Source organism: Pseudophryne corroboree, unplaced genomic scaffold, assembly GCF_028390025.1.
Source record: "Pseudophryne corroboree isolate aPseCor3 unplaced genomic scaffold, aPseCor3.hap2 scaffold_150, whole genome shotgun sequence".
Classification (NCBI taxonomy): Eukaryota; Metazoa; Chordata; class Amphibia; order Anura; family Myobatrachidae; genus Pseudophryne; species Pseudophryne corroboree.
In genome coordinates this window covers 348417-375961 of record NW_026968131.1, presented here as the reverse complement: position 1 = coordinate 375961, position 27545 = coordinate 348417, and the positions used below count along the sequence as shown (strand labels likewise).

The 27545-nt window shown below is 45.9% G+C and overlaps 25 non-coding genes across 25 annotated transcripts; 7 read left to right on the top strand and 18 right to left on the bottom strand.

The window, feature by feature from the left end:
- Positions 1–6435: 6435 nt before the first annotated feature.
- On the bottom strand, positions 6436–6598 carry LOC134999393 (U1 spliceosomal RNA). The gene has a single exon (XR_010201496.1). It is a non-coding gene; the product is annotated as a U1 spliceosomal RNA (small nuclear RNA).
- Positions 6599–6750: 152 nt separating this feature from the next.
- Positions 6751–6914, bottom strand: LOC134999846 (U1 spliceosomal RNA). The gene has a single exon (XR_010201914.1). It is a non-coding gene; the product is annotated as a U1 spliceosomal RNA (small nuclear RNA).
- A 674-nt stretch (positions 6915–7588) lies between these two features.
- Positions 7589–7751, bottom strand: LOC134999911 (U1 spliceosomal RNA). Its single transcript, XR_010201976.1, has one exon. It is a non-coding gene; the product is annotated as a U1 spliceosomal RNA (small nuclear RNA).
- Positions 7752–7903: 152 nt separating this feature from the next.
- On the bottom strand, positions 7904–8067 carry LOC134999775 (U1 spliceosomal RNA). Its single transcript, XR_010201847.1, has one exon. It is a non-coding gene; the product is annotated as a U1 spliceosomal RNA (small nuclear RNA).
- A 674-nt stretch (positions 8068–8741) lies between these two features.
- LOC134999970 (U1 spliceosomal RNA) lies at positions 8742–8904 on the bottom strand. The gene has a single exon (XR_010202033.1). It is a non-coding gene; the product is annotated as a U1 spliceosomal RNA (small nuclear RNA).
- A 152-nt stretch (positions 8905–9056) lies between these two features.
- Positions 9057–9220, bottom strand: LOC134999774 (U1 spliceosomal RNA). The gene has a single exon (XR_010201846.1). It is a non-coding gene; the product is annotated as a U1 spliceosomal RNA (small nuclear RNA).
- A 674-nt stretch (positions 9221–9894) lies between these two features.
- Positions 9895–10057, bottom strand: LOC134999938 (U1 spliceosomal RNA). Its single transcript, XR_010202003.1, has one exon. It is a non-coding gene; the product is annotated as a U1 spliceosomal RNA (small nuclear RNA).
- Positions 10058–10206: 149 nt separating this feature from the next.
- Positions 10207–10371, bottom strand: LOC134999972 (U1 spliceosomal RNA). Its single transcript, XR_010202034.1, has one exon. It is a non-coding gene; the product is annotated as a U1 spliceosomal RNA (small nuclear RNA).
- A 670-nt stretch (positions 10372–11041) lies between these two features.
- Positions 11042–11204, bottom strand: LOC134999888 (U1 spliceosomal RNA). Its single transcript, XR_010201954.1, has one exon. It is a non-coding gene; the product is annotated as a U1 spliceosomal RNA (small nuclear RNA).
- Positions 11205–11356: 152 nt separating this feature from the next.
- On the bottom strand, positions 11357–11520 carry LOC134999771 (U1 spliceosomal RNA). The gene has a single exon (XR_010201844.1). It is a non-coding gene; the product is annotated as a U1 spliceosomal RNA (small nuclear RNA).
- A 972-nt stretch (positions 11521–12492) lies between these two features.
- On the bottom strand, positions 12493–12655 carry LOC134999735 (U1 spliceosomal RNA). The gene has a single exon (XR_010201810.1). It is a non-coding gene; the product is annotated as a U1 spliceosomal RNA (small nuclear RNA).
- A 674-nt stretch (positions 12656–13329) lies between these two features.
- Positions 13330–13492, bottom strand: LOC134999416 (U1 spliceosomal RNA). The gene has a single exon (XR_010201519.1). It is a non-coding gene; the product is annotated as a U1 spliceosomal RNA (small nuclear RNA).
- Positions 13493–13644: 152 nt separating this feature from the next.
- LOC134999629 (U1 spliceosomal RNA) lies at positions 13645–13808 on the bottom strand. The gene has a single exon (XR_010201708.1). It is a non-coding gene; the product is annotated as a U1 spliceosomal RNA (small nuclear RNA).
- A 671-nt stretch (positions 13809–14479) lies between these two features.
- On the bottom strand, positions 14480–14642 carry LOC134999887 (U1 spliceosomal RNA). The gene has a single exon (XR_010201953.1). It is a non-coding gene; the product is annotated as a U1 spliceosomal RNA (small nuclear RNA).
- A 152-nt stretch (positions 14643–14794) lies between these two features.
- LOC134999919 (U1 spliceosomal RNA) lies at positions 14795–14958 on the bottom strand. Its single transcript, XR_010201984.1, has one exon. It is a non-coding gene; the product is annotated as a U1 spliceosomal RNA (small nuclear RNA).
- Positions 14959–15632: 674 nt separating this feature from the next.
- Positions 15633–15795, bottom strand: LOC134999400 (U1 spliceosomal RNA). Its single transcript, XR_010201503.1, has one exon. It is a non-coding gene; the product is annotated as a U1 spliceosomal RNA (small nuclear RNA).
- Positions 15796–15934: 139 nt separating this feature from the next.
- On the bottom strand, positions 15935–16098 carry LOC134999681 (U1 spliceosomal RNA). The gene has a single exon (XR_010201758.1). It is a non-coding gene; the product is annotated as a U1 spliceosomal RNA (small nuclear RNA).
- A 144-nt stretch (positions 16099–16242) lies between these two features.
- On the top strand, positions 16243–16358 carry LOC134999546 (U5 spliceosomal RNA). The gene has a single exon (XR_010201624.1). It is a non-coding gene; the product is annotated as a U5 spliceosomal RNA (small nuclear RNA).
- Positions 16359–16628: 270 nt separating this feature from the next.
- LOC134999598 (U5 spliceosomal RNA) lies at positions 16629–16745 on the top strand. The gene has a single exon (XR_010201676.1). It is a non-coding gene; the product is annotated as a U5 spliceosomal RNA (small nuclear RNA).
- Positions 16746–17031: 286 nt separating this feature from the next.
- LOC134999585 (U5 spliceosomal RNA) lies at positions 17032–17144 on the top strand. The gene has a single exon (XR_010201664.1). It is a non-coding gene; the product is annotated as a U5 spliceosomal RNA (small nuclear RNA).
- Positions 17145–21963: 4819 nt separating this feature from the next.
- LOC134999907 (U1 spliceosomal RNA) lies at positions 21964–22127 on the bottom strand. Its single transcript, XR_010201973.1, has one exon. It is a non-coding gene; the product is annotated as a U1 spliceosomal RNA (small nuclear RNA).
- A 144-nt stretch (positions 22128–22271) lies between these two features.
- On the top strand, positions 22272–22387 carry LOC134999540 (U5 spliceosomal RNA). Its single transcript, XR_010201618.1, has one exon. It is a non-coding gene; the product is annotated as a U5 spliceosomal RNA (small nuclear RNA).
- Positions 22388–22657: 270 nt separating this feature from the next.
- LOC134999542 (U5 spliceosomal RNA) lies at positions 22658–22773 on the top strand. Its single transcript, XR_010201620.1, has one exon. It is a non-coding gene; the product is annotated as a U5 spliceosomal RNA (small nuclear RNA).
- Positions 22774–23059: 286 nt separating this feature from the next.
- On the top strand, positions 23060–23175 carry LOC134999509 (U5 spliceosomal RNA). The gene has a single exon (XR_010201587.1). It is a non-coding gene; the product is annotated as a U5 spliceosomal RNA (small nuclear RNA).
- Positions 23176–23450: 275 nt separating this feature from the next.
- Positions 23451–23566, top strand: LOC134999571 (U5 spliceosomal RNA). The gene has a single exon (XR_010201649.1). It is a non-coding gene; the product is annotated as a U5 spliceosomal RNA (small nuclear RNA).
- The last annotated feature ends 3979 nt before the right edge of the window (positions 23567–27545 follow it).

Below are 27545 nucleotides of genomic sequence, written 5' to 3'. Positions count from 1 at the left end.
ACACCATAAGAGGGGGTTTGCAATTTTGACTTGTCTACTTAAATATCACCAAAATCTGATCACAAGGTCAATCACGTCCCTGGGTGGGATTGAACCACCAACCTTTTGATTAATAGCTGAACACACTAACCGATTGCGCCACAGAGACACTTTGCAAAAAGTAAATACTGACAAAGACTAATAAGCATTCATCTAGAACGTTTCCTAGAAAAACTTTAAAAAGTCAATAATCTGGAGAGTTTTTGTAAGATGTTTCTTCCAGCAACCAATGAAGAAACACATTGGTACTTTCGCATGATGAGTGAGTGCTTCAGGATCTCTTGCACTTACATGTGCAGCAGAGTACTGTAATGGAAGCATGCTGGGTCCATAACCCAGAGGTAGGCAGATTGAAACTATCCTTTGCTATATGCATTTTTTTTTGTTCATTAAAGTAATCCAAAACTGGGATTGATATTTTAGCTTTTATTTTTACTTAAAGTACAATAACTTTTACCATTTTAATTTGTTTTAATAGTATATTGACAGTATTGTTTTCTTTCAAAAATCCACTTAATTTTCTTTACCCGATTATTAAAATGGTAATTGACAAAAACAAACTACATTGTCACCAGAAGAGCAATACAAAATGTACAAGTGATGTATTAAAATCATCTTTCCAGCTTGAATTTCAATGATGCATTGGGGCAACGATTTTGTGAGAAACATCTTCACCCTTAAATAAAGATTTTCTTAATTCCTTACCTGTGTGCTAATTAGATATCACCTTGTTTTCACATTAAACAGACTTCCACATGAGAAAGCAGCAAGGATGCAGTGGCGTTAATGTTTCCTGGTGTCAACCTGTATTATTTCAGTAGATATTGAAATGAGGATGCATCTTGCTGCCTTTCCAATGAAGCAAGTTTAATTTAGTAATAGGTGAAAAACCATTCCTACAAAGATGTTAATCAGATATTTGGCTTTGTGGACACTTTTCAGAGTACAAATTTGTTAGCATAAAAGTAAAGCCAGAAAATGAAGAGCTGTTTAATCACTCAATTGGATTTTTTTGCCAGCATATTTCTTTTTCTCTGCAAACCACTGCTAAATTGTGCTTCCTAGCTGTTTTTATAAAATCACTGAATCAAATCTAACTCTGATTACATCAGAGAAGGCCAGGTACCCTACACCATAACAGGGGTTTTTGAAATTTTGACTTGTCTACTTAAAGATCACCAAAATCTGATAACAAGGTCAATTACGTCCCTGGGTGGGATTGAACCACCAACCTTTTGGTTAATAGCCGTACACACTAACTGATTGCGCCACAGCGACACTTTGCAAAAGTACATACTGACAAAGGCTGATAAGCATTCATCTAGAACGTTTCCAAGAAAAACTTTAAATAGTCAATAATCTGGAGAGTTTTTGTAAGATGTTTCTTCCATCAACCAATGAAGAAACACATTGGTACTTTCCCATGATGAGTGAGTGCTTCAGGATCTCTTGCAATTACATGTGCAGCAGAGTACTGTAATGGAAGCATGCTGGGTCCATAGCCCAGAGGTAGGCAGATTGAAACTATCCTCTGCTATATGCATTTTTTTTTGTTAATTAAAGTAATCCAAAACTGGGATTGATATTTTTGCTCTTTTATTTTTACTTAAAGTACAATAACTTTTACCATTTTAATTTGTTTTAATAGTATATTGACAGTATTGTTTTCTTTCAAAAATCCACTTAATTTTCTTTACCCGATTATTAAAATGGTAATTGACAAAAATAAACTGATGAGGATACTACTGCAGTCTTTGTTTCGTCTGTACCCGCTGAAAGAGCAGCAAAAGGTGGAGATCTTGATGGGACAGTTGAAAGGGCTTGCACTTAGAGAGGTTACTTCCTGGCCTACTGAAGAGAAGAAGACTGTGGACCAGATCCTCAACAGGCTTGCTACCACATTTGACACAAGGACAGTGTCAGAACTTAAAATGCACTTCTTTGCTCGAAAGCAACAACCAGGAGAGTCACTACGGGGCTATGCCCTCAGCTTGCAGGAAGCACTCAGAGATGTTCAGCAAGCAGACCCTGAGCAAGTGCATGACAAAGAGAAAATGTTATTGGACCAGTTCACTGAAGGTGCAAGGGGCGAATTTGTAAAACTCAGCTGCGACTATTGAGATTGCAGAAGCCTGGAAGCACATTCCTGGATTTTAAAGAGGCTGCGATTAAAGTTCTAGGCTCCAGTCTTACTTCAGGGGCTGTTCCACAAGAGTCTATTCCAGAGATGCCACGGTATCAAGAGAATTCTGATGCCCAGGAGTCAAGTTTTAAAGGAGCTACTTACCCACCTACAGTAAAAGGAGTGACAGTGCCATGTTCAAAGACATGCATATTTGACTCTTCTAGTGAGTTACGAAGTCTGCTGGCTGAACTGACACGTGGTGTGACAGAGATGCGCAGAGACCTGCAGATTCTGAAGAGACAGCAGGCACTGCTCCATGAAGAAATGGAATGGTGCCAGGAGAGGAGACCACTGAACAGTTCCCAATGGGACCTACATAGAAACAGGGAGACACTTTTTTCCAACCACTTTGCCTCCCAAAGGCGACCCATTTTTCAAAGCTGTGAAGGAAGCGGACAAATTAAGAGAGAATTTGAGCAGCCAGATCATTTAAACTCCAAATTCATGTGGTTAACCCGTTATGTTAGCCAAAGCCCGGTGGTTCAAGTTTGCATCAATGGAGTCTCAATGCCCGCTCTCTTAGACACTGGATCACAAGTGACCACAATACAAGCAACACAGTTTGAGCAGCATTGGACTGAGGAACAGATGTTTCCGTCAACTTCCACATTGATAAACCCGATTGCAAGCAATGGGCACTGCATCCCTTGCAAAGGATACTCGGAAGCTGAAATTCAAATCGGACGAACAGTGCTACCACAGCAAGGCTTCATCATCACCACTGCCCAAGATGATGGATTGCCTCCAGTGATAGTGGGCATGAATGTGTTGCGGAACTGCTGTGAGGAGCTCGTAGCAGCACTCCAAGGAGAGTTTCAAACTGACAAGCTCCAGGAGAAACAAGGCCTTCAACCTGGGATAGCCAAACAAAAGGGAAGAATGATAACAGAATTATATGTAAGAGAGGAACATGAAAAAAATAAGGCTAGCCAAATAATGATAGAAATGCCCATCTCCAGTGTCCAGATTATCCGAAAGAATGCTTCAATGTTAGGCATGAATAATATAGCATCCAGTTCTAGAAACTGTGAGCAACCTATTCAAGGAACCAGTTTTGACCACCTGCAAGATAAAAGTCAGATGATAAGACACCTCAAAGCCTTACTGAAGATTGGGAAATACCTGACCAAGCGACAAAGGCAAGAATCCTCGCCAGAACTCCTGAAGTTGTTGAGACAGCGAGAAAGGCTGTTTGAAGAGAAAGGACAGTTGGTTCGATGTAGTGTGGATCCTAATACTCATTATAGGATCAGTCAACTTGTAATTCCAAGACAAAGTGCTTGTTATGTGCTTGAAGAATATCACGACAAGTCAGGTCACCCTGGGTGCAAAAGGATGGAAACAAGCATCTGGAAAAAGTTCTTTTGGGTTGAAATGAGGGAAGACATCAAGAGATGGTGCCGAAACTGTCCAACCTGTTCTGTAAGAAGAACCTTGCTGCCTCTTTCTCTCCAGAATCCATTGTCCCAAACCAGCTGTGATACTGAATCCCAAGATGGAATGGAAGAGGCTCATAAAATGTATTTACAGCAGACTAAGGTGGTTTGTCACCGACAAGGAGGCAAGAAGACTAGGGCTTGCAAAACAGAAAACCACCATAGTCAGCTGCAGTTTTGTACAGCATGTCCCAAAGACAGTTTAGAAAGAGTTCAATACTCATCCATGGCAGGGGGGTTGAGGTTTCCTAGACAAACTTTTCAAGACCATATACTGTCCAGATTTCAACCGATTGCTCCAGGAGCATGTGTTAATGTACTATAGCACAAAAGGAATTATACCTATCAGATACTGATGTTAAAAATGTTGATAAATGTTAATGTTTCAGACATAATCTGTGTTCACTAATGAATGTGACTGGATATAGTGAGAAGTTTATATAGGGATAAAACCAAAATGCGTGAGGACACGCATGTTTTGGGGGGGGGGCACGTGTGATATCCCATAACAACAAGGACATTTTTGACAACAGTGTAGTTGCCTGTGCCATTTTAAATAAAGTTTATTTAAAAGAAAATTGAACAGCAGTTTGAGAAGTCAGTTGGAGCCATGGTGAGGAAAGAGCTGGCGACGCCATTACGCAGAGATGAGCAGCTGAGAGAGGGGAGACAAATAAGCTGAAAATTGCATGAGAGAGTAAGCAGTAGTGCAAAATACAGCAGTGGAAGTGCAGCAATTAACAAGTAAGAACGCCATGACACTCTCAGCCAAGAGAGTGCACAGCAAGTGTCAGAGACAGGAGAGTATAAAGCCTTTATACCAATGCTGACTGGCCTACATCTGAGGGGAAACTGCCTCAGAAACATCTATTGACTGGGTGAGATAAATCCATATTTATACTGAAACCTACTCCACTGCAAAGGACATTATCCTATATTTACTATACCTATGCAGCGATTTACATGGGAAGCAGCTCCAGTTTGTTTTAAACAATCATCTTTACTACACAGAGCTACAATATTTTGTTCACAGCTAAAGGAGACAATAGCTGCATATAACTATGTAACAACATAACCGGGCCCCAACGTGCACATAGAGACTCCCTGCAGTGACACCAATGTTATCTGGGACTTAAATATTGTCTGCATAAGTTGATTTCTATTACTAAGCAACATAGTATTAATCTCAGATTTAGTTATATTACCATTTGTGTAATGACTTAAAGTGTATATGGTGTCTGTGTTTAAGTTGCTTGAATCAAATCTTTCCCTTCCCTACTGTAATCAGTTCCTTTTCTGAGTTATGTGGTAAACCATTTATTCTTTCATACACAGCCCTGCCTGCCTTTCTTTGTGTCTGGGGAAACCTTGCCTCTCTGCCAGGAATAGAGAAGAGCTGCTGCTGAAGGAGGAATAGTCCATCAAGGTATCCCTGACCTGTTCCACATAGTTTACACACTTGTTATACCGGGGTGTTACATTGTGTGTGACTGACCTTAGGAAGAAACCGGAGCCTCCGCTGCAGTGACCCAGCAACCAGGGCACGGGAGTATACAGTGCCGCTGGGAGTGATGAAGCTGCAGTAAAGATGTCTATTAGACCTAGCCTGCTGCAGCCCTTGTAGATTCTCATAAAAAAAGTTCTTCTTTTCTTGTCAAAATTAATAGCTAAGAATAGGCTGCTTGAGGCAGGCCCCTGTTAAGTGGCCTGCTACTGAAGGCAACAACTACAAACTGAGCTCCCTGTTCATGGAAGCGGGGTTATAGAGGAGAATGCGCTGAGCATCTTGGGAACAGTCAAAAGCTTTGAGCCGGTTGGTGCCTCAGATCAAGATCCTACTCTACACCCCAATGTGAATCCTTGTGGAGTCCAGTGTACCCCACAGAAGAAATTAATGTGTCACACCCATTGGCAGCAACCTTAGAATAGCTGCTGACGGGCACAATTGAGAAAGGAAGGGGGGGGGGGACATTTGAATCCAGCACATAGATGCAATTCAAATATGTAATTTGAACCTTCCTATTTTAAAATATAATGGATGAACCTCACCCTGTGAGAACAATCTTCATGATATAGAGATCTCATATGCAAAATAAGTATGAGTTGGGATAGGGCTGGGGAGGGTGGCTGCTCGGGCAGCCCCTCCCCCGTCAAGTTAAGGAGATTCAACTGAGGAAGCACAAGGGAACTCTCGTCTGGGGACAACAACTGCAGGGAGACCACATCTTTTCAGATGAACATGGGAGGGCGGAAGGCTGCCTAATACTGAAGCACCATCAAATATCAAACCATATGCAATAACTAGTACAAGCATTCCTGGGGGAAGGTCTGCAGGAGACGAATTTGCATACGGTGATGTCATCCAAGCAGTGGGCCAAAGTTGGCTGGAACCCTCATCTGCATATGAAAAGAGAAAAGGGTTATGCAGGGCATGGCGGCCTTTTGCGGCGCTTGGATGACCCCTAGTTCGCATTAAACACCTCCACCCTCCTTCGGTGTGGGGCTCATGTTGACTATGCCCCAGCCCCTGAAGCATTCAAGCTGATTTCTTGCAGCAGCTGGGCACTGTAACAGCTCCAGAGCTGCTCTGTAAGGCAAATAAAAGGGTGTGGGCCCTGCAGCACTACCTGTAGTTCGCATTGTGCGTTGGAAGGCACAAAGTAATCAGACGGGAGAAGTCAGGATAGTGCGCAAGGGCATAGAAGGGAGCGGCTCAAGAAAAGAGAAGTGGAAACAGACAGCAAACTAGGCTGGAGAGAGACCTGAGACAAAGAGATCTGAATTATACGAGAGCCGACCAGGGGAAACACAAATTATGCAGTCAAGTTTCCCACATTTGGGGAAATCGCAGGGGCAGCACAGCCAGAGTGCAATGGGTGAGCCTTGCCCTGGGAGAAGCACCTTCAAGATCATAGTATCTCACCTGGCAGGTAAGTAGGAGTTGGGCTAGAGCTGGGGAGGGTCGCTGCTCGGGCACCCCCCTGTCAAGTGAAGGAGATCCAACTGAGGCAGCACAATGGAACTCTCGAAAGAAGAACAAGGCTAGAGGAAGATCTGAGACAAAGAAATCTGACTTTTACCAGAGCTGACCAGCGGAAAACACAAACACAGTCCCCCACTACCACAAATAATGCAGGCGAGTTTCCCACATTTGGGGAAATCACAGGGGTCAGCATACCCAGAATGCAATGAATGAACCTCACCCTGGGTGAACAATCTTCATGACCATGGTGTCTCCTATGCAAAATAAGTATGATTTGGGATAGGGCTGGGGAGGGCCGCTGCTCAGGCACATCTCTGTCAAGTAAAGTTAATTCAACTGAGGCAGCACAAGGGAACTCTCATCTGGGGACAACAACTGCAGGGAGAACACATATTTTCAGATGAACATGGGAGGGCAGAAGGCTGCCTAATACTGAAGCACCCCCAAACAACAAACCAAATGCAACAACTAGTGCAAGCATTCCTGGGGGAAGGCCTGCAGCAGATGGATTTGCATATGGTGATGTTATCCAAGCAGTGGGTCAAAGTTGGCTTCAACCCTCATCTGCATATGAAAAGAGAAAAGGGGCGTGCAGGGCATGGCGGCCTTTTGCGCTGCTTGGATGACCCCTAGATCGCATTAAACACCCCCACCCTCCTTTGGTGTGGGGCTCATGTTGGCCATGCCCCATCCCATGAAGCATTCAAGCTGATTTCTTGCAGCAGCTGGGCACTGTAACAGCTCCAGAGCTGCTCTGTAAGGCAAGTAAAAGGGTGTGGGCCCTGCAGCTTTACCTGTAGTTTGCATTGTGCATTGGAAGGCACAAAGTAAGCAGACGGGAGGAGAAGTCAGGATAGTGCACAAGGGTATAGAAGGGAGGGGCTCAAGAAAAGAGAAGTGGAAACAGACAGCAAACTAGGCTGGAGAGAGACCTGAGACAAAGAGATCTGAATTATACGAGAGCCGACCAGGGGAAACACAAATTATGCAGTCAAGTTTCCCACATTTGGGGAAATTGCAGGGGCAGCACACCCAGAGTGCAATGGGTGAGCCTTGCCCTGGGAGAAGCACCTTCATGATCATAGTATCTCACCTGGCAGGTAAGTAGGAGTTGGGCTAGAGCTGGGGAGGGTCGCTGCTCGGACACCCCCCTGTCAAGTGAAGGAGATCCAACTGAGGCAGCACAAAGGAACTCTCGAAAGAAGAACAAGGCTAGAGGAAGATCTGAGACAAAGAAATCTGACTTTTACCAGAGCTGACCAGAGGAAAGCACAAACACAGTCCACCACTACCACAAATAATGCAGTCGAGTTTCCCACATTTGGGGAAATCACAGGGGTCAGCATACCCAGAGTGCAATGAATGAACCGCACCCTGGGAGAACAATCTTCATAACAATGGTATCTCCTATGCAAAATAAGTATGATTTGGGATATGGCTGGGGAGGGCCGCTGCTCAGGCACATCTCTGTCAAGTAAAGGAGATTCAACTGAGGCAGCACAAGGGAACTCTCATCTGGGGACAACAACTGCAGGGAGAACACATATTTTCAGATGAACATGGGAGGGCAGAAGGCTTCCTAATACTGAAGCACCCCCAAACAACAAACCAAATGCAACAACTAGTGCAAGCATTCCTGGGGGAAGGCCTGCAGCAGATAGATTTGCATATGGTGATGTCATCCAAGCAGTGGGTCAAAGTTGGCTTCAACCCTCGTCTGCATATGAAAAGAGAAAAGGGGCGTGCAGGGCATGGTGGCCTTTTGCGGCACTTGGCTGACCCCTAGTTTGCATTAAACACCTCCACCCTCCTTCGGTGTGGGGCTCATGTTGGCTATGCCCCAGCCCCTGAAGCATTCAAGCTGATTTCTTGCAGCAGCTGGGCACTGTAACAGCTCCAGAGCTGCTCTGTAAGGCAAGTAAAAGGTTGTGGGCCCTGCAGCACTACCTGTAGTTCGCATTGTGCGTTGGAAGGCACAAAGTAAGCAGAAAGGAAGAGAAGTCAGGATAGTGCGCAAGGGCATAGAAGGGAGCTGCTGAAGAAAAGAGAAGTGGAAACAGACAGCAAACTAGGCTGGAGAGAGACCTGAGACAAAGAGATCTGAATTATACGAGACCTGACCAGGGGAAACACAAATTATGCAGTCAAGTTTCCCACATTTGGGGAAATCGCAGGAGCAGCACACCCAGAGTGCAATGGGTGAGCCTTGCCCTGGGAGAAGCACCTTCATGATCATAGTATCTCACCTGGCAGGTAAGTAGGAGTTGGGCTAGAGCTGGGGAGGGTCGCTGCTCGGGCACCCCCCTGTCAAGTGAAGGAGATCCAACTGAGGCAGCACAAAGGAACTCTCGAAAGAAGAACAAGGCTAGAGGAAGATCTGAGACAAAGAAATCTGACTTTTACCAGAGCTGACCAGAGGAAAGCACAAACACAGTCCACCACTACCACAAATAATGCAGTCGAGTTTCCCACATTTGGGGAAATCACAGGGGTCAGCATACCCAGAGTGCAATGAATGAACCGCACCCTGGGAGAACAATCTTCATAACAATGGTATCTCCTATGCAAAATAAGTATGATTTGGGATATGGCTGGGGAGGGCCGCTGCTCAGGCACATCTCTGTCAAGTAAAGGAGATTCAACTGAGGCAGCACAAGGGAACTCTCATCTGGGGACAACAACTGCAGGGAGAACACATATTTTCAGATGAACATGGGAGGGCAGAAGGCTGCCTAATACTGAAGCACCCCCAAACAACAAACCAAATGCAACAACTAGTGCAAGCATTCCTGGGGGAAGGCCTGCAGCAGATAGATTTGCATATGGTGATGTCATCCAAGCAGTGGGTCAAAGTTGGCTTCAACCCTCGTCTGCATATGAAAAGAGAAAAGGGGCGTGCAGGGCATGGTGGCCTTTTGCGGCACTTGGCTGACCCCTAGTTTGCATTAAACACCTCCACCCTCCTTCGGTGTAGGGCTCATGTTGGCTATGCCCCAGCCCCTGAAGCATTCAAGCTGATTTCTTGCAGCAGCTGGGCACTGTAACAGCTCCAGAGCTGCTCTGTAAGGCAAGTAAAAGGGTGTGGGCCCTGCAGCACTACCTGTAGTTCGCATTGTGCGTTGGAAGGCACAAAGTAAGCAGAAAGGAGGAGAAGTCAGGATAGTGCGCAAGGGCATAGAAGGGAGCGGCTCAAGAAAAGAGAAGTGGAAACAGACAGCAAACTAGGCTGGAGAGAGACCTGAGACAAAGAGATCTGAATTATACGAGACCTGACCAGGGGAAACACAAATTATGCAGTCAAGTTTCCCACATTTGGGGAAATCGCAGGGGCAGCACACCCAGAGTGCAATGGGTGAGCCTTGCCCTGGGAGAAGCACCTTCATGATCATAGTATCTCACCTGGCAGGTAAGTAGGAGTTGGGCTAGAGCTGGGGAGGGTCGCTGCTCGGGCACCCCCCTGTCAAGTGAAGGAGATCCAACTGAGGCAGCACAAGGAAACTCTCGAAAGAAGAACAAGGCTAGAGGAAGATCTGAAACAAAGAAATCTGACTTTTACCAGAGATCAGAGGAAAACACAAACACAGTCCCCCACTACCAACAAATAAAGCAGTCGCGTTTCCCACATTTGGGGAAATCACAGGGGTCAGCATACCCAGAATGCAATGAATGAACCTCACCCTGGGAGAGTAATCTTCATGACCATGGTATCTCCTATGCAAAATAAGTATGATTTGGGATAGGGCTGGGGAGGGCCGCTGCTCATGCACATCTCTGTCAAGTAAAGGAGATTCAACTGAGGCAGCACAAGGGAACTCTCATCTGGGGACAACAACTGCAGGGAGAACACATATTTTCAGATGAACATGGGAGGGCAGAATGCTGCCTAATACTGAAGCACCCCCAAACAACAAACCAAATGCAACAACTAGTGCAAGCATTCCTGGGGGAAGTTCTGCAGAAGACGGATTTGCATACGGTGATGTCATCCAAGCAGTGGGTCAAAGTTGGCTTCAACCCTCATCTGCATATGAAAAGAGAAAAGGGGCGTGCAGGGCATGGCGGCCTTTTGCGGTGCTTGGATGACCCCTAGTTCGCATTAAACACCCCACCCTCCTTTGGTGTGGGGCTCATGTTGGCCATGCCCCAGCCCCTGAAGCATTCAAGCTGATTTATTGCAGCAGCTGGGCACTGTAACAGCTCCAGAGCTGCTCTGAACGGCAAGTAAAAGGGTGTGGGCCCTGCAGCACTACCTGTAGTTTGCATTGTGCATTGGAAGGCACAAAGTAAGCAGACGGGAGAAGTCAGGATAGTGCGCAAGGGCATAGAAGGGAGCGGCTCAAGAAAAGAGAAGTTGAAACAGACAGCAAACTAGGCTGGAGAGAGACCTGAGACAAAGAGATCTGAATTATACGAGAGCCGACCAGGGGAAACACAAATTATGCAGTCAAGTTTCCCACATTTGGGGAAATCGCAGGAGCAGCACACCCAGAGTGCAATGGGTGAGCCTTGCCCTGGGAGAAGCACCTACATGATCATAGTATCTCACCTGCCAGGTAAGTAGAAGTTGGGCTAGAGCTGGGGAGGGTCGCTGCTCGGGTACCCCCCTGTCAAGTGAAGGAGATCCAACTGAGGCAGCACAAGGGAACTCTCGAAAGAAGAACAAGGCTAAAGGAAGATCTGAGACAAAGAAATCTGACTTTTACCAGAGCTGACCAGAGGAAAGCACAAACACAGTCCCCCACTACCACAAATAAAGCAGTCGAGTTTCCCACATTTGGGGAAATCACAGGGGTCAGCATACCCAGAATGCAATGAATGAACCTCACCGTGGGAGAACAATCTTCATGACCATGGTATCTCCTATGCAAAATAAGTATGATTTGGGATAGGGCTGGGGAGGGCCGCTGCTCAGGCACATCTCTGTCAAGTAAAGGAGATTCAACTGAGGCAGCACAAGGGAACTCTCATCTGGGGACAACAACTGCAGGGAGAACACATATTTTCAGATGAACATGGGAGGGCAGAAGGCTGCCTAATACTGAAGCACCCCCAAACAACAAACCAAATGCAACAACTAGTGCAAGCATTCCTGGGGGAAGGCCTGCAGCAGATGGATTTGCATACGGTGATGTCATCCAAGCAGTGGGTCAAAGTTGGCTTCAACCCTCGTCTGCATATGAAAAGAGAAAAGGGGCGTGCAGGGCATGGCGGCCTTTTGCGGCGCTTGGATGACCCCTAGTTCGCATTAAACACCTCCACCCTCCTTCGGTGTGGGGCTCATGTTGGCTATGCCCCAGCCCCTGAAGCATTCAAGCTGATTTCTTGCAGCAGCTGGGCACTGTAACAGCTCCAGAGCTGCTCTGTACGGCAAGTAAAAGGGTGTGGGCCCTGCAGCACTACCTGTAGTTTGCATTGTGCATTGGAAGGCACAAAGTAAGCAGACAGGAGGAGAAGTCAGGATAGTGCACAAGGGTATAAAAGGGAGGGGCTCATGAAAAAAGAAGTGGAAACAGACAGCAAACTAGGCTGGAGAGAGACCTGAGACAAAGAGATCTGAATTATACGAGAGCCGACCAGGGGAAACACAAATTATGCAGTCAAGCTTCCCACATTTGGGGAAATCAGAGTGCAATGGGTGAGCCTTGCCCTGGGAGAAGCACCTTCATGATCATAGTATCTCACCTGGCAGGTAAGTAGGAGTTGGGCTAGAGCTGGGGAGGGTCGCTGCTCGGGCACCCCTCTGTCAAGTGAAAGAGATCCAACTGAGGCAGCACAAGGAAACTCTCGAAAGAAGAACAAGGCTAGAGGAAGATCTGAGACAAATAAATCTGACTTTTACCAGAGCTGACCAGAGGAAAGCACAAACACAGTCCCCCACTACCACAAATAATGCAGTCGAGTTTCCCACATTTTGGAAATCACAGGGGTCAGCATACCCAGAATGCAATGAATGAACCTCACCCTGGGAGAACAATCTTCATGACCATGGTATCTCCTATGCAAAATAAGTATGATTTGGGATAGGGCTGGGGAGGGCCGCTGCTCAGGCACATCTCTGTCAAGTAAAGGAGATTCAACTGAGGCAGCACAAGGGAACTCTCATCTGGGGACAACAACTGCAGGGAGAACACATATTTTCAGATGAACATGGGAGGGCAGAAGGCTGCCTAATACTGAAGCACCCCCAAACAACAAACCAAATGCAACAACTAGTGCAAGCATTCCTGGGGGAAGGCCTGCAGCAGATGGATTTGCATACGGTGATGTCATCCAAGCAGTGGGTCAAAGTTGGCTTCAACCTTCGTCTGCATATGAAAAGAGAAAAGGGGCGTGCAGGGCATGGCGGCCTTTTGCGGCGCTTGGATGACCCCTAGTTCACATTAAACACCTCCACCCTCCTTCGGTGTGGGGCTCATGTTGGCAGTGCCCCAGCCCCTGAAGCATTCAAGCTGATTTCTTGCAGTAGCTGGGCACTGTAACAGCTCCAGAACTGCTCTGTACGGCAAGTAAAAGGGTGTGGGCCCTACAGCACTACCTGTAGTTTGCATTGTGCATTGGAAGGCACAAAGTAAGCAGACAGGAGGAGAAGTCAGGATAGTGCACAAGGGTATAAAAGGGAGGGGCTCATGAAAAAAGAAGTGGAAACAGACAGCAAACTAGGCTGGAGAGAGACCTGAGACAAAGAGATCTGAATTATACGAGAGCCGACCAGGGGAAACACAAATTATGCAGTCAAGCTTCCCACATTTGGGGAAATCGCAGGGGCACCACACCCAGAGTGCAATGGGTGAGCCTTGCCCTGGGAGAAGCACCTTCATGATCATAGTATCTCACCTGGCAAGTAAGTAGGAGTTGGGCTAGAGCTGGGGAGGGTCGCTGCTCGGGCACCCCCCTGTCAAGTGAAAGAGATCCAACTGAGGCAGCACAAGGGAACTCTCGAAAGAAGAACAAGGCTAGAGGAAGATCTGAGACAAATAAATCTGACTTTTACCAGAGCTGTCCAGAGGAAAGCACAAACACAGTCCCCCACTACCACAAATAATGCAGTTGAGTTTCCCACATTTGGGGAAATCACAGGGGTCAGCATACCCAGAATGCAATGAATGAACCTCACCCTGGGAGAACAATCTTCATGACCATGGTATCGCCTATGCAAAATAAGTATGATTTGGGATAGGGCTGGGGAGGGCCGCTGCTCAGGCACATCTCTGTCAAGTAAAGGAGATTCAACTGAGGCAGCACAAGGGAACTCTCATCTGGGGACAACAACTGCAGGGAGAACACATATTTTCAGATAAACATGGGAGGGCAGAAGGCAGCCTAATACTGAAGCACCCCCAAACAACAAACCAAATGCAACAACTAGTACAAGCATTCCTGGGGGAAGGCCTGCAGCAGATGGATTTGCATATGGTGATGTCATCCAAGCAGTGGGTCAAAGTTGGCTTCAACCCTCGTCTGCATATGAAAAGAGAAAAGGGGCGTGCAGGGCATGGCGGCCTTTTGCGGCGCTTGGATGACCCCTAGTTCGCATTAAACACCTCCACCCTCCTTCGGTGTGGGGCTCATGTTGGCTATGCCCCAGCCCCTGAAGCATTCAAGCTGATTTCTTGCAGCAGCTGGGCACTGTAACAGCTCCAGAGCTGCTCTGAACGGCAAGTAAAAGGGTGTGGGCCCAGCAGCACTACCTGTAGTTTGCATTGTGCATTGGAAGGCACAAAGTAAGCAGACGGGAGAAGTCAGGATAGTGCGCAAGGGCATAGAAGGGAGCGGCTCAAGAAAAGAGAAGTTGAAACAGACAGCAAACTAGGCTGGAGAGAGACCTGAGACAAAGAGATCTGAATTATACGAGAGCCGACCAGGGGAAACACAAATTATGCAGTCAAGTTTCCCACATTTGGGGAAATCGCAGGAGCAGCACACCCAGAGTGCAATGGGTGAGCCTTGCCCTGGGAGAAGCACCTACATGATCATAGTATCTCACCTGCCAGGTAAGTAGAAGTTGGGCTAGAGCTGGGGAGGGTCGCTGCTCGGGTACCCCCCTGTCAAGTGAAGGAGATTCAACTGAGGCAGCACAAGGGAACTCTCGAAAGAAGAACAAGGCTAGAGGAAGATCTGAGACAAATAAATCTGACTTTTACCAGAGCTGACCAGAGGAAAGCACAAACACAGTCCCCCACTACCACAAATAATGCAGTCGAGTTTCCCACATTTGGGGAAATCACAGGGGTCAGCATACCCAGAATGCAATGAATGAACCTCACCCTGGGAGAACAATCTTCATGACCATGGTATCTCCTATGCAAAATAAGTATGATTTGGGATAGGGCTGGGGAGGGCCGCTGCTCAGGCGCATCTCTGTCAAGTAAAGGAGATTCAACTGAGGCAGCACAAGGGAACTCTCATCTGGGGACAACAACTGCAGGGAGAACACATATTTTCAGATGAACATGGGAGGGCAGAAGGCTGCCTAATAATGAAGCACCCCCAAACAACAAACCAAATGCAACAACTAGTGCAAGCATTCCTGGGGGAAGGCCTGCAGCAGATGGATTTGCATACGGTGATGTCATCCAAGCAGTGGGTCAAAGTTGGCTTCAACCCTCGTCTGCATATGAAAAGAGAAAAGGGGCGTGCAGGGCATAGCGGCCTTTTGCGGCGCTTGGATGACCCCTAGTTCGCATTAAACACCTCCACCCTCCTTCGGTGTGGGGCTCATGTTGGCTATGCCCCAGCCCCTGAAGCATTCAAGCTGATTTCTTGCAGCAGCTGGGCACTGTAACAGCTCCAGAGCTGCTCTGTACGGCAAGTAAAAGGGTGTGGGCCCTGCAGCACTACCAGTAGTTTGCATTGTGCATTGGAAGGCACAAAGTAAGCAGACAAGAGGAGAAGTCAGGATAGTGCACAAGGGTATAAAAGGGAGGGGCTCATGAAAAAAGAAGTGGAAACAGACAGCAAACTAGGCTGGAGAGAGACCTGAGACAAAGAGATCTGAATTATACGAGAGCCGACCAGGGGAAACACAAATTATGCAGTCAAGCTTCCCACATTTGGGGAAATCGCAGGGGCACCACACCCAGAGTGCAATGGGTGAGCCTTGCCCTGGGAGAAGCACCTTCATGATCATAGTATCTCACCTGGCAGGTAAGTAGGAGTTGGGCTAGAGCTGGGGAGGGTCGCTACTCGGGCACCCCCCTGTCAAGTGAAAGAGATCCAACTGAGGCAGCACAAGGGAACTCTCGAAAGAAGAACAAGGCTAGACAAATAAATCTGACTTTTACCAGAGCTGACCAGAGGAAAGCACAAACACAGTCCCCCACTACCACAAATAATGCAGTCGAGTTTCCCACATTTGGGGAAATCACAGGGGTCAGCATACCCAGAATGCAATGAATGAACCTCACCCTGGGAGAACAATCTTCATGACCATGGTATCGCCTATGCAAAATAAGTATGATTTGGGATAGGGTTGGGGAGGGCCGCTGCTCAGGCACATCTCTGTCAAGTAAAGGAGATTCAGCTGAGGCAGCACAAGGGAACTCTCATCTGGGGACAACAACTGCAGGGAGAACACATATTTTCAGATAAAAATCTTGGTCATGCTCTGGTTTCTCTTCAGAACGAACAAATCTTTCGCCTCTTACTAAAGATTTCCGTGGAGAGGCGCAAAACCGAGTTTTATCTCAATTTTTGCATGCCCCATCTTTTTGGGGTTTCTATTACCGGTTTAAAGATAGAATGAGTGTGCTTTAATGTAAGCTCATTTGCATAGAAATGACAGTAAATGTTTATTTATGTTCAAACAGAACTTTCTTGACCATGCTACTTGCTTTAAAGATCTGGGAGCACATGGAATACAGTACAAACCATGCTTATAGCAAGGAGAAGCCAGGTGAGAAATCTGCTTTCTTTCAAATTGGGCACTCACTTTGATCTGAATGAGGACTGCTGGCACAGCACTCAGGCGACAGGTGGAATCTTGGTCATGCTCTGGTTTCTCTTCAGAACGAACAAATCTTTCGCCTTTTATTAAAGATTATCCGTGGAGAGGAGCAAAACTGAATTTTATCTCAATTTTTGCATGCCCCATATTATTGGGGTTTCTTTTATCAGTTTAAAGACAGAACGAGTGTGCTTTCTTGTTAGCTTTAATGTAAGTTTATTTGCATAACAATGACAATAAATGTCTGTTTCTTTTCAAGCAGAACTTTCTTGACCATACTAATTGCTTGAAAGATCTGGGAGCACATGGAAAAGAGTACAAACCATGTTTATAGCAAGGGGAAGCCTGGTGAGAAATCTGCTTTCTTTCTTTCAAATTGGGTGCTCACTTTGAGCTGAATGAGGACTGCTGGCATGGCACTCAGGCGACAGGTGGAATCTTGGTCATGCTCTGGTTTCTCTTCAGAACGAACAAATCTTTCGCCTTTTACTAAAGATTTCCGTGGAGAGGAGCAAAACTGAGTTTTATCTCAATTTTTGCATGCCCCATATCATACCTCCCAACTGTCCCGATTTTCGCGGGACAGTCCCGTTTTTTGGGGACTGTCCCGCTGTCCCACCTGCGGGCCGCAGTGTCCCGCGGTGGGGAGGACAATTGGGAGGCTCTGTCTGTCGCTGCCCTGCTTAGCAGAGCAGCGGTGAATAGACGCTGTGCGCATGCGCACAGCGTCTATTCACTGAAGTCAGAGGGAGAGGTGGCATGCCAGCGGCTCACAGAGCGCTGGGCATGCCCGCTCAGTGCCGAAAACGGGGGCGTGACTCGCGATCGCGGGTCCTCCCGCGAAGCCACGCCCCCTTTTACTTAGGCCACACCCTTTTTGGGAGCGCGCGCGACTTCGCCGCGCGTGTGTCCCTCTTTGCGAGCCGACAAAGTTGGGAGGTATGCCCATATTATTGGGGTTTCTTTTATCAGTTTAAAGACAGAACGAGTTTGCTTTCTTGTTAGCTTTAATGTAAGTTTATTTGCATAACAATGACAGTAAATGTTTGTTTCTTTTCAAACAGAACTTTCTTGACCATGCTACTTGCTTGAAAGATCTGGGAGCACATGGAAAACAGTACAAACCATGCAGTATCACAAGAGCCTTTATTTGATCTTTCATGAAGATAGAGCAGAATTGAGGACACGTCAACAATTTCTGCCGAAGGTGGTTCATCTTTCCACATGGTGCCTTTGGCCACTGACACCTTCGTTGAGTCAAAGTCTCTGGCTGTGGTCAGAACTTTGAAAATTTATGTCACCAGAACGGTTCAGATTAGGAAAACAGAGGCTCTGTTTGTCCTGTATGCTCCCAACAGGATTGGGTGTCCTGCTTCCATGTAGACCATTATGCGCTGGATCTGTGGTAAGATTCAGCATGCTCATTCCATGGCAGGATTGCCGTTACTGAATTAGGTGAAGACCCATTCTACTAGAAAGGTGGGTTCATCCTGGGCAGCTGGTCGGGGAGTCTCGGCATTGCAACTTTGCCGAGCAGCTATTTAGTAAACACTTTTGCTAAGTTTTACAAGTTTGATACCTTGGCCGATGATAACTTCAAGTTGGGTCATTCGGTGCTGCAGAGTCGTACGCACTCTTCCACCCGTTCAAGAGCTTTGGTATAACCCCATGGTTCTTAATGTGACCCCAGCATCCTCTAGGTCGTATGAGAAAATAGGATTTTAATACCTACCGGTAAATCCTTTTCTCTTAGTCTGTAGAGGATGCTGGGCACCCGTCCCAGTCCATACTGTGTCTGCAGTTATTACTTGTGGTTATACACATGTTGTGTTATGGTTCTGGTCAGCTTTTTGCTGCAATTGTTCATGCCGTTGGCTTGTGTTCTGTTGAATGCCACGTTCTGCGGCATGCTTAAGGTGTGAGCTGGTAAGATGCTCACCTTAGTTTAACAATAAATCCTTTCCTCGAAATGTCCGTCTCCATGGGCACAGTTCCTATAACTGGAGTCTGGAGGAGGGGCATAGAGGGAGGAGCCAGTTCACACCCTTTGATAGTCTTAAAGTGCCCATGTCTCTTGCGGATCCCGTCTATACCCCATGGTTCTTAATGTGACCCCAGCATCCTCTACGGACTAAGAGAAAAGGATGCCCTTGCGCACTATCCTGACTTCTCCTCCCGTCTGCTTACTTTGTGCCTTCCAACGCACAATGCAAACTACAGGTGGTGCTGCAGGGCCCACACCCTTTTACTTGCCTTACAGAACAGCTCTGGAGCTGTTACAGTGCCCAGCTGCTGCAAGAAATCAGCTTGAATGCTTCAGGGGATGGGGCATGGCCAACATGAGCCCCACACCAAAGGAGGGTGGGGGTGTTTAATGAGAACTAGGGGTCATCCAAGCACTGCAAAAGGCCGCCATGCCCTGCACGCCCCTTTTCTCTTTTCATATGCAGATGAGGGTTCCAGCCAACTTTGGCCCACTGCTTGAATAACATCACTGTATGCAAATCCGTCTGCTGCAGACCTTCCCCCAGGAAGGCTTGTACTAGATGTTGCATATGGTTTGATATTTGATGGTGCTTCAGTATTAGGCAGCCTTCCGCCCTCCCATGTTCATCTGAAAAGATGTGGTCTCCCTGCAGTTGTTGTCCCCAGACGAGAGTTCCCTTGTGCTTCCTCAGTTGAATCTCCTTAACTTGACGGGGGAGGGGCTGCCCGAGCAGCCACCCTCCCCAGCCCTATCCCAACTCATACTTATTTTGCATATGAGATCTCTTGATCATGAAGATTGTTATCACAGGGTGAGGTTCATCCATTATATTTTAAAATAGGAAGGTACAAATTACATATTTGAATTGCATTTATGTGCTGGATTCAAATGTCCCCCCCCCCCTTCCTTTCTCAATTGTGCCCGTCAGCAGCTATTCTAAGGTTGCTGCCAATGGGTGTGACACATTAATTTCTTCTGTGGGGTACACTGGACTCCACAAGGATTCACATTGGGGTGTAGAGTAGGATCTTGATCTGAGGCACCAACCGGCTCAAAGCTTTTGACTGTTCCCAAGATGCTCAGTGCATTCTCCTCTATAACCCCGCTTCCATGAACAGGGAGCTCAGTTTGTAGTTGGTGCCTTCAGTAGCAGGCCACTTAACAGGGGCCTGCCTCAGGCAGCCTATTCTTAGCTATAAATTTTGACAAGAAAAGAAGAACTTGTTTTATGAGAATCTACAAGGGCTGCAGCAGGCTAGGTCTAATAGACATCTTTACTGCAGCTTCATCACTCCCAGCGGCGCTGTATACTCCCGTGCCCTGGTTGCTGGGTCACTGCAGCGGAGGGTCCGGTTTCATCCTAAGGTCAGTCACACACACACCACCCTTCCGGATCACGAGGCCGCTGATGAAGGGGAGCGTGGCCGTAGGGGGTGGACCGTGTGCGCACTGGCGTGGACACTGATTACTGGGCAGCCGCTCCACTAGCCACCAGGTACAGTTAAGGAGCACAGGTCTGGGGGTTTTTCTCCTATATTAACCCAATTTTGTACTGCCCGCAGCGCATTGTGATAGGTAATAGGGCCTGATTCAGGTTGGATTGCAATCACAATAAGCGATCCAACTGCAAAAATTGCTAAGAGCATACGCATGTGCCTGCATTTTCTGCGGCACCCCGCAGAGAATGCGATCGCCTCTGCCTGTCAATCGGGGCGGGGGGGGGATAGGTGGGTCAGCAACACTCCATTTCCAAGTCAGGGATGGAGCGGTGCGGGGGCAAGGCTTCAAAATGGGGTCTGCAACGGAGGAGACACAGGGGGCGTGGTCACAGCGGCTGTATGACATCACATTCAGCCGCTGTGATCACAAAAATGGTGGCGGCTTCCTGCGCGCACATACAGTCTGCACCAGCAGGAGGCTACACCATTTTTTATGATCACGCTGAACTGCAGTGCGACTGCAATTACAGCATGGTCAAGAAGGGAGGCGTCATGCTGGGTGGCCATGCCCTTTCACTGTGCAGGAGCCAGCACTGCTCACACACTAGTCCCCGGGTGCAGCCCCCAACCCCCGGGACACCCGGAGCAACAAAATGTAGATTCAGGCCACCAGGCCACGCCCCTACCTATGAAACCATGCCTCCTTTTTACCATTGCGCTGCTTATCTGCGCGCACTGCATTACAATCTCCCTCGCCACCTCTCTGGGTGTCACCAGTGATAGTGACACCTCTGCCATGCTTGTAGCAGCTGGTCCTAAGATCTACGCCTCAAGCCCTGAGTGTTTGCCCTTGTGACTTGTTGATCATCATAGCGAAGCAGATGCTTACAGAAAACTGCAGGGGCTTAGATTGAAAATAAAAAAATTGATGGGTATAAGGTAGAGAGGAGCGGGTTCGGTTCTCCGAGAACCGAATTCCCCACGAACTCCACGTTGTTTACACTGGTCCGAGGCAGGCTCGGTTGTTCCCGCCTGACTCGGAAAACCTGAACAAGGGAAAATGTCATCATCCCGCTGTCGGATTCTCGCGAGATTCGGATTCCATATAAAGAGCTGCTTGTTGCCGCCATTTTTACTCGTGCTTTGAAGAGAGAGCGGAATGGACGTGGCTATGTTCTCTCAGTGGAAATCTCAATATCAGTGCTCAGTATCAGTGGTTACTTATTGCTGCTCAGTAATACTAGTAGTGTGTCTCTCCTGCTCAGTGTCAGTTCTCAGTAGTATCCTCATCAGTGCTCAGTATCACTGCTCATTGTCTTGTGCTGCATTGTGGTGCTCAGCATACTACAGTACATTACTAATAGTCCAGTGCTGCATCTTGCTGCTCAGTGTCAGTTCTAGTATCCTCATCAGTGCTCACTATCACTGTTCATTGCATTTTGGTTTTCTGTATACTACAGTAACATAGTAATATAGTAACATATAGTAACATAGTTTTTGAGGTTGAATAGAGGCAAATTGCCCATCGTGTTCAACCTGTTTTAAGTTGTGATGATTCTACATACTTGCTGAATAATGTTTTATGACTAGTTAGCTACTATAACTCATGTTACCCCCGGATTAACCATGTTGATATTTTAAGTATTATAACCTTAGATAGCTTTTTCATTCAGAAATGTATCCATTCCTTTTTTAAATCCAATTACAGAGTCCGCCATTACCACCTTCCCTGGCAGGGAATTCCACATCCTGATTGCCCTAACAGTGAAGATCATAGTATCTCACCTGGCAGGTAAGTAGGAGTTGGGCTAGAGCTGTGGAGGATTGCTGCTCGGGCACCCCCTGTCAAGTGAAGGAGATCCAACTGAGGCAGCACAAGGGAACTCTCGAAAGAAGAACAAGGCTAGAGGAAGATCTGAGACAAAGAAATCTGACTTTTACCAGAGCTGACCAGAGGAAAGCACAAACACAGTCCCCCACTACCACAAATAATGCAGTCGAGTTTCCCACATTTGGGGAAATCACAGGGGTCAGCATACCCAGAATGCAATGAATGAACCTCACCCTGGGAGAACAATCTTCATGACCATGGTATCTCCTATGCAAAATAAGTATGATTTGGGATAGGGCTGGGGAGGGCCGCTGCTCAGGCACATCTCTGTCAAGTAAAGGAGATTCAACTGAGGCAGCACAAGGGAACTCTCATCTGGGGACAACAACTGCAGGGAGAACACATATTTTCAGATGAAAATCTTGGTCATGCTCTGGTTTCTCTTCAGAACGAACAAATCTTTCGCCTTTTACTAAAGATTTCCGTGGAGAGGAGCAAAACTGAGTTTTACCTCAATTTTTGCATGCCCCATCTTTTTGGATTTTCTTTTATCGGTTTAAAGATAGAATGAGTGTGCTTTAATGAAAGCTCATTTGCATAGAAATTACAGTAAATGTTTGTTTCTTTTCAAACAGAACTTTCTTGACCATGCTACTTGCTTGAAAGATCTGGGAGCACATGGAATACAGTACAAACCATGCTTATAGCAAGGAGAAGCCAGGTGAGAAATCTGCTTTCTTTCAAATTGGGCGCTCACTTTGATCTGAATGAGGACTGCTGGCATGGCACTCAGGCGACAGGTGGAATCTTGGTCATGCTCTGGTTTCTCTTCAGAATGAACAAATCTTTCGCCTTTTATTAAAGATTTCCGTGGAGAGGAGCAAAACTGAGTTTTATCTCAATTTTTGCATGCCCCATATTATTGGGGTTTCTTTTATCAGTTTAAAGACAGAACGAGTGTGCTTTCTTGTTGGCTTTAATGTAAGTTTATTTGTATAACAATGATAGTAAATGTCTGTTTCTTTTCAAACAGAACTTTCTTGACCATGCTACTTGCTTGAAAGATCTGGGAGCACATGGAAAAGAGTACAAACCATGCTTATAGCAAGGGGAAGCCTGGTGAGAAATCTGCTTTCTTTCTTTCAAATTGGGTGCTCACTTTGAGCTGAATGAGGACTGCTGGCATGGCACTCAGGCGACAGGTGGAATCTTGGTCATGCTCTGGTTTCTCTTCAGAACGAACAAATCTTTCGCCTTTTACTAAAGATTTCCGTGGAGAGGAGCAAAACTGAGTTTTATCTCAAATTTTGCATGCCCCATCTTATTGGGGTTTTATTTTATCTGTTTAAAGATAGAACGAGTGTGCTTTAATGTAAGCTCATTTGCATAGAAATGACAGTAAATGTTTGTTTCTTTTCAAACAGAACTTTCTTGACTATACTAATTGCTTGAAAGATCTGGGAACACATGGAAAAGAGTACAAACCATGTTTATAGCTAGGGGAAGCCTGGTGAGAAATCTGCTTTCTTTCTTTCAAATTGGGTGCTCACTTTGAGCTCAATGAGAACTGCTGGCATGGCACTCAGGCGACAGGTGGAATCTTGGTCATGCTCTGGTTTCTCTTCAGAACTAACAAATATTTCGCCTTTTATTAAAGATTTCCGTGGAGAGGAGCAAAACTGAGTTTTATCTCAATTTTTGCATGCCCCATATTATTGGGGTTTCTTTTATCAGTTTAAAGACAGAACGAGTGTGCTTTCTTGTTAGCTTTAATGTAAGTTGCCATAGATGCAGTGAAACACATGTGTAGGGCACGGCGTGTCCGCGTGTATTTGACTCATGTGAAATGTTATAAAACAAAAATATATGATTATGATGTTAGCTGTTAGTCTCCACTAATAGGGAATAGAAGCTGAGCTATAAGAAAGGAATACACTAGATATGATGTCACTTAGCAATTACAATGTCTAAAGTGCATACAGATAGCTACTAATAACTCTTGATAAGAAAGTATATCAGTGTGGGTATATTTATATGATGGGATATTGGGACTAGTGAATATATATCACTCCTGCTGTCCAGATTGGCAATAACCAGACAATTATGATAAGAGTAGAGATGTCACATGGGCTGCTATAGATATTAATTTAATGCTGTATGTGTCATTTGTTACAAATGGATACATTTTCTATGAGTCAGCCTAGCAGCTGCATGTTCTAACAGAACACTATCCTCACACAGAATCTGCTAACCTTGAGATAACTAAATGACAGTGTGTAACTGTCTCTTTACTATAAGACTGTTACAAAGTAATATATATATTTGAAGTCAGTCTAGCAGCTGTGTGTTCCAGCAGTTTATAAGACAAAGAAAATCTCCTATTGTGGAATCTAGACACATGGGACTGCTGGCCTGTGTCATACTATTTCTATGTAATACCAGTAACATGTATATAACTGTTACATAATTGTTACAAATGGATAAATCTTTGAGTCAGCCTAGCAGCTGCATGTCCTAACAGGACACCATAAATCCTTTACAGTGTAACAAATTGATTGGTAACACTTAAAGGCTGGAGAGCAGTTATATGCCTTACTAGCATACTCAATATACCACATTATTACACCAGTTACCACGATTATTGACAGCGCATTTGATATATTATATTACCCTCACACTGAGTCTGTTTACCTTTAGATAACTAAGTGACCGAATATGTAACAGTTTCTCTATCATAAGACTGTTACAAAGTGAGATAGATATATTTGGAAGTCAGTCAAACAGCTGTGTGTTTCAGCGGTTTATAAGAAAATTCCTCATTGTGGAATCTGGACCACTAAGGGTTATTATATATATAGCACATGGAATTGCCACATCTCCCTATATGATAATTTCATTACACTGTAACATAATAAGAATTAACTCTTTAACAGTGTAAATAGAGAGTAATGAATCTCTGACACATGGAATATATTATTTCTTAGATGAATTGGATAAACCATTATGACAGACACTTTGCTTCTTAATAAGAATTGAGGTGGCTATACCTCTAAGGAAAGCATTATTGCCTACGCCTAGATCAGATTAAATAAGATCTGGCTGAATATATGAAGGAAGGTTGCTATTTATATGAGAATTGGAATTGCTATATTCCTTAAGGCAACCCCACCGATTGATATATGTTGTCAATTAAGTATATCTGAACGGCTATATCTGGACCAGATTTAATAAGATCTGGCTGATTATATGAAGGAGGGCTGCTATTTATATTGGAATTGCCATATTCCTTAAGGCAACCGCACCTGTTGGTATATCTCGCCAATTAACTATATCTAAACAGCTAAATTAAAGCTATTCATCATTTTTTTAGTTTGGATATTAATAAATATGATCTTTCCATGATCCATAGAGATTTCCCTATCAAGTGATTCCTTATCCGATATAGAAAGCTATCCCCCTGTGGTATTGAATTTAGGAATATAGTCTTAGGGGACACAGAGAAATAAGTGATCCCCATCTACCTAAGCACCCCACAAATTGGAGGTTAGCTTACCGGTTATACTCAATCACCCCCACAAATTCGCCAATGGGGATGGCTTCCCGGGAGGTAACCCCTATTGAGTGAAGGGAGTATATAGGATACGACCCAGTGGTACCTGACGACATAGATACTAACAGCTATTTAATAACATTACGCTAGAAAGTGATTATTAGCAACATATATATCTATATAAACAACCCCGCCAGGGTTGTGCCTTCAAAAATAATCACACACGGACACGCTTTTTAAACCTTTTTTTCACATCTCTTTATTCTTCTTATGCACATGTATGTTAGTTCTGTGATTTTAACATTTATGTTTCACTGCAGTTTGGGATAATAATATTAATATTTATCCAATTTTAATACATACTTAATAAAGGTTATATTTTATGATTCATTCATTCTGTCCAGTGCGTCAACAGTGCAGATTTCTTCTTGTTTTTTCTCCCAAATTCTATAACAATGACAGTAAATGTTGTTTCTTTTCAAACAGAACTTTCTTGACCATGCTACTTGCTTGAAAGATCTGGGAGCACATGGAAAACAGTACAAACCATGCAGTATCACAAGAGCCTTTATTTGATCTTTCATGAAGATAGAGCAGAATTGAGGACACGTCAACAATTTCTGCCGAAGGTGGTTCATCTTTCCACATGGTGCCTTTGGCCACTGACACCTTCGTTGAGTCAAAGTCTCTGGCTGTGGTCAGAACTTTGAAAATTTATGTCACCAGAACGGTTCAGATTAGGAAAACAGAGGCTCTGTTTGTCCTGTATGCTCCCAACAGGATTGGGTGTCCTGCTTCCATGTAGACCATTATGCGCTGGATCTGTGGTAAGATTCAGCATGCTCATTCCATGGCAGGATTGCCATTACTGAATTAGGTGAAGACCCATTCTACTAGAAAGGTGGGTTCATCCTGGGCAGCTGGTCGGGGATTCTCGGCATTGCAACTTTGCCGAGCAGCTATTTAGTAAACACTTTTGCTAAGTTTTACAAGTTTGATACCTTGGCTGATGATAACCTCAAGTTGGGTCATTCGGTGCTGCAGAGTCGTACGCACTCTCCCACCCGTTCAAGAGCTTTGGTATAACCCCATGGTTCTTAATGTGACCCCAGCATCCTCTAGGTCGTATGAGAAAATAGGATTTTAATACCTACTGGTAAATCCTTTTCTCTTAGTCCGTAGAGGATGCTGGGCACCCGTCCCAGTCCATACTGTGTCTGCAGTTATTACTTGTGGTTATACACATGTTATGTTATGGTTCTGGTCAGCTTTTTGCTGCAATTGTTCATGCCGTTGGCTTGTGTTCTGTTGAATGCCACGTTCTGCGGCATGCTTAAGGTGTGAGCTGGTAAGATGCTCACCTTAGTTTAACAATAAATCCTTTCCTCGAAATGTCCGTCTCCCTGGGCACAGTTCCTATAACTGGAGTCTGGAGGAGGGGCATAGAGGGAGGAGCCAGTTCACACCCTTTGAAAGTCTTAAAGTGCCCATGTCTCTTGCGGATCCCGTCTATACCCCATGGTTCTTAATGTGACCCCAGCATCCTCTACGGACTAAGAGAAAAGGATGCCCTTGCGCACTATCCTGACTTCTCCTCCCGTCTGCTTACTTTGTGCCTTCAAACGCACAATGCGAACTACAGGTGGTGCTGCAGGGCCCACACCCTTTTACTTGCCTTACAGAACAGCTCTGGAGCTGTTACAGTGCCCAGCTGCTGCAAGAAATCAGCTTGAATGCTTCAGGGGATGGGGCATGGCCAACATGAGCCCCACACCAAAGGAGGGTGGGGGTGTTTAATGCGAACTAGGGGTCATCCAAGCACCGCAAAAGGCCGCCATGCCCTGCATGCCCCTTTTCTCTTTTCATATGCAGATGAGGGTTCCAGCCAACTTTGGCCCACATCTTGGATGACATCACCGTATGCAAATCCGTCTTCTGCAGACCTTCCCCCAGGAATGCTTGTACTAGTTGTTGCATATGGTTTGATATTTGATGGTGCTTCAATATTAGGCAGCCTTCCACCCTCCCATGTTCATCTGAACAGATGTGGTCTCCCTGCAGTTGGTGTCCCCAGACGAGAGTTCCCTTGTGCGTCCTCAGTTGAATCTCCTTAACTTGACGGGGGAGGGGCTGCCCGAGCAGCCACCCTCCC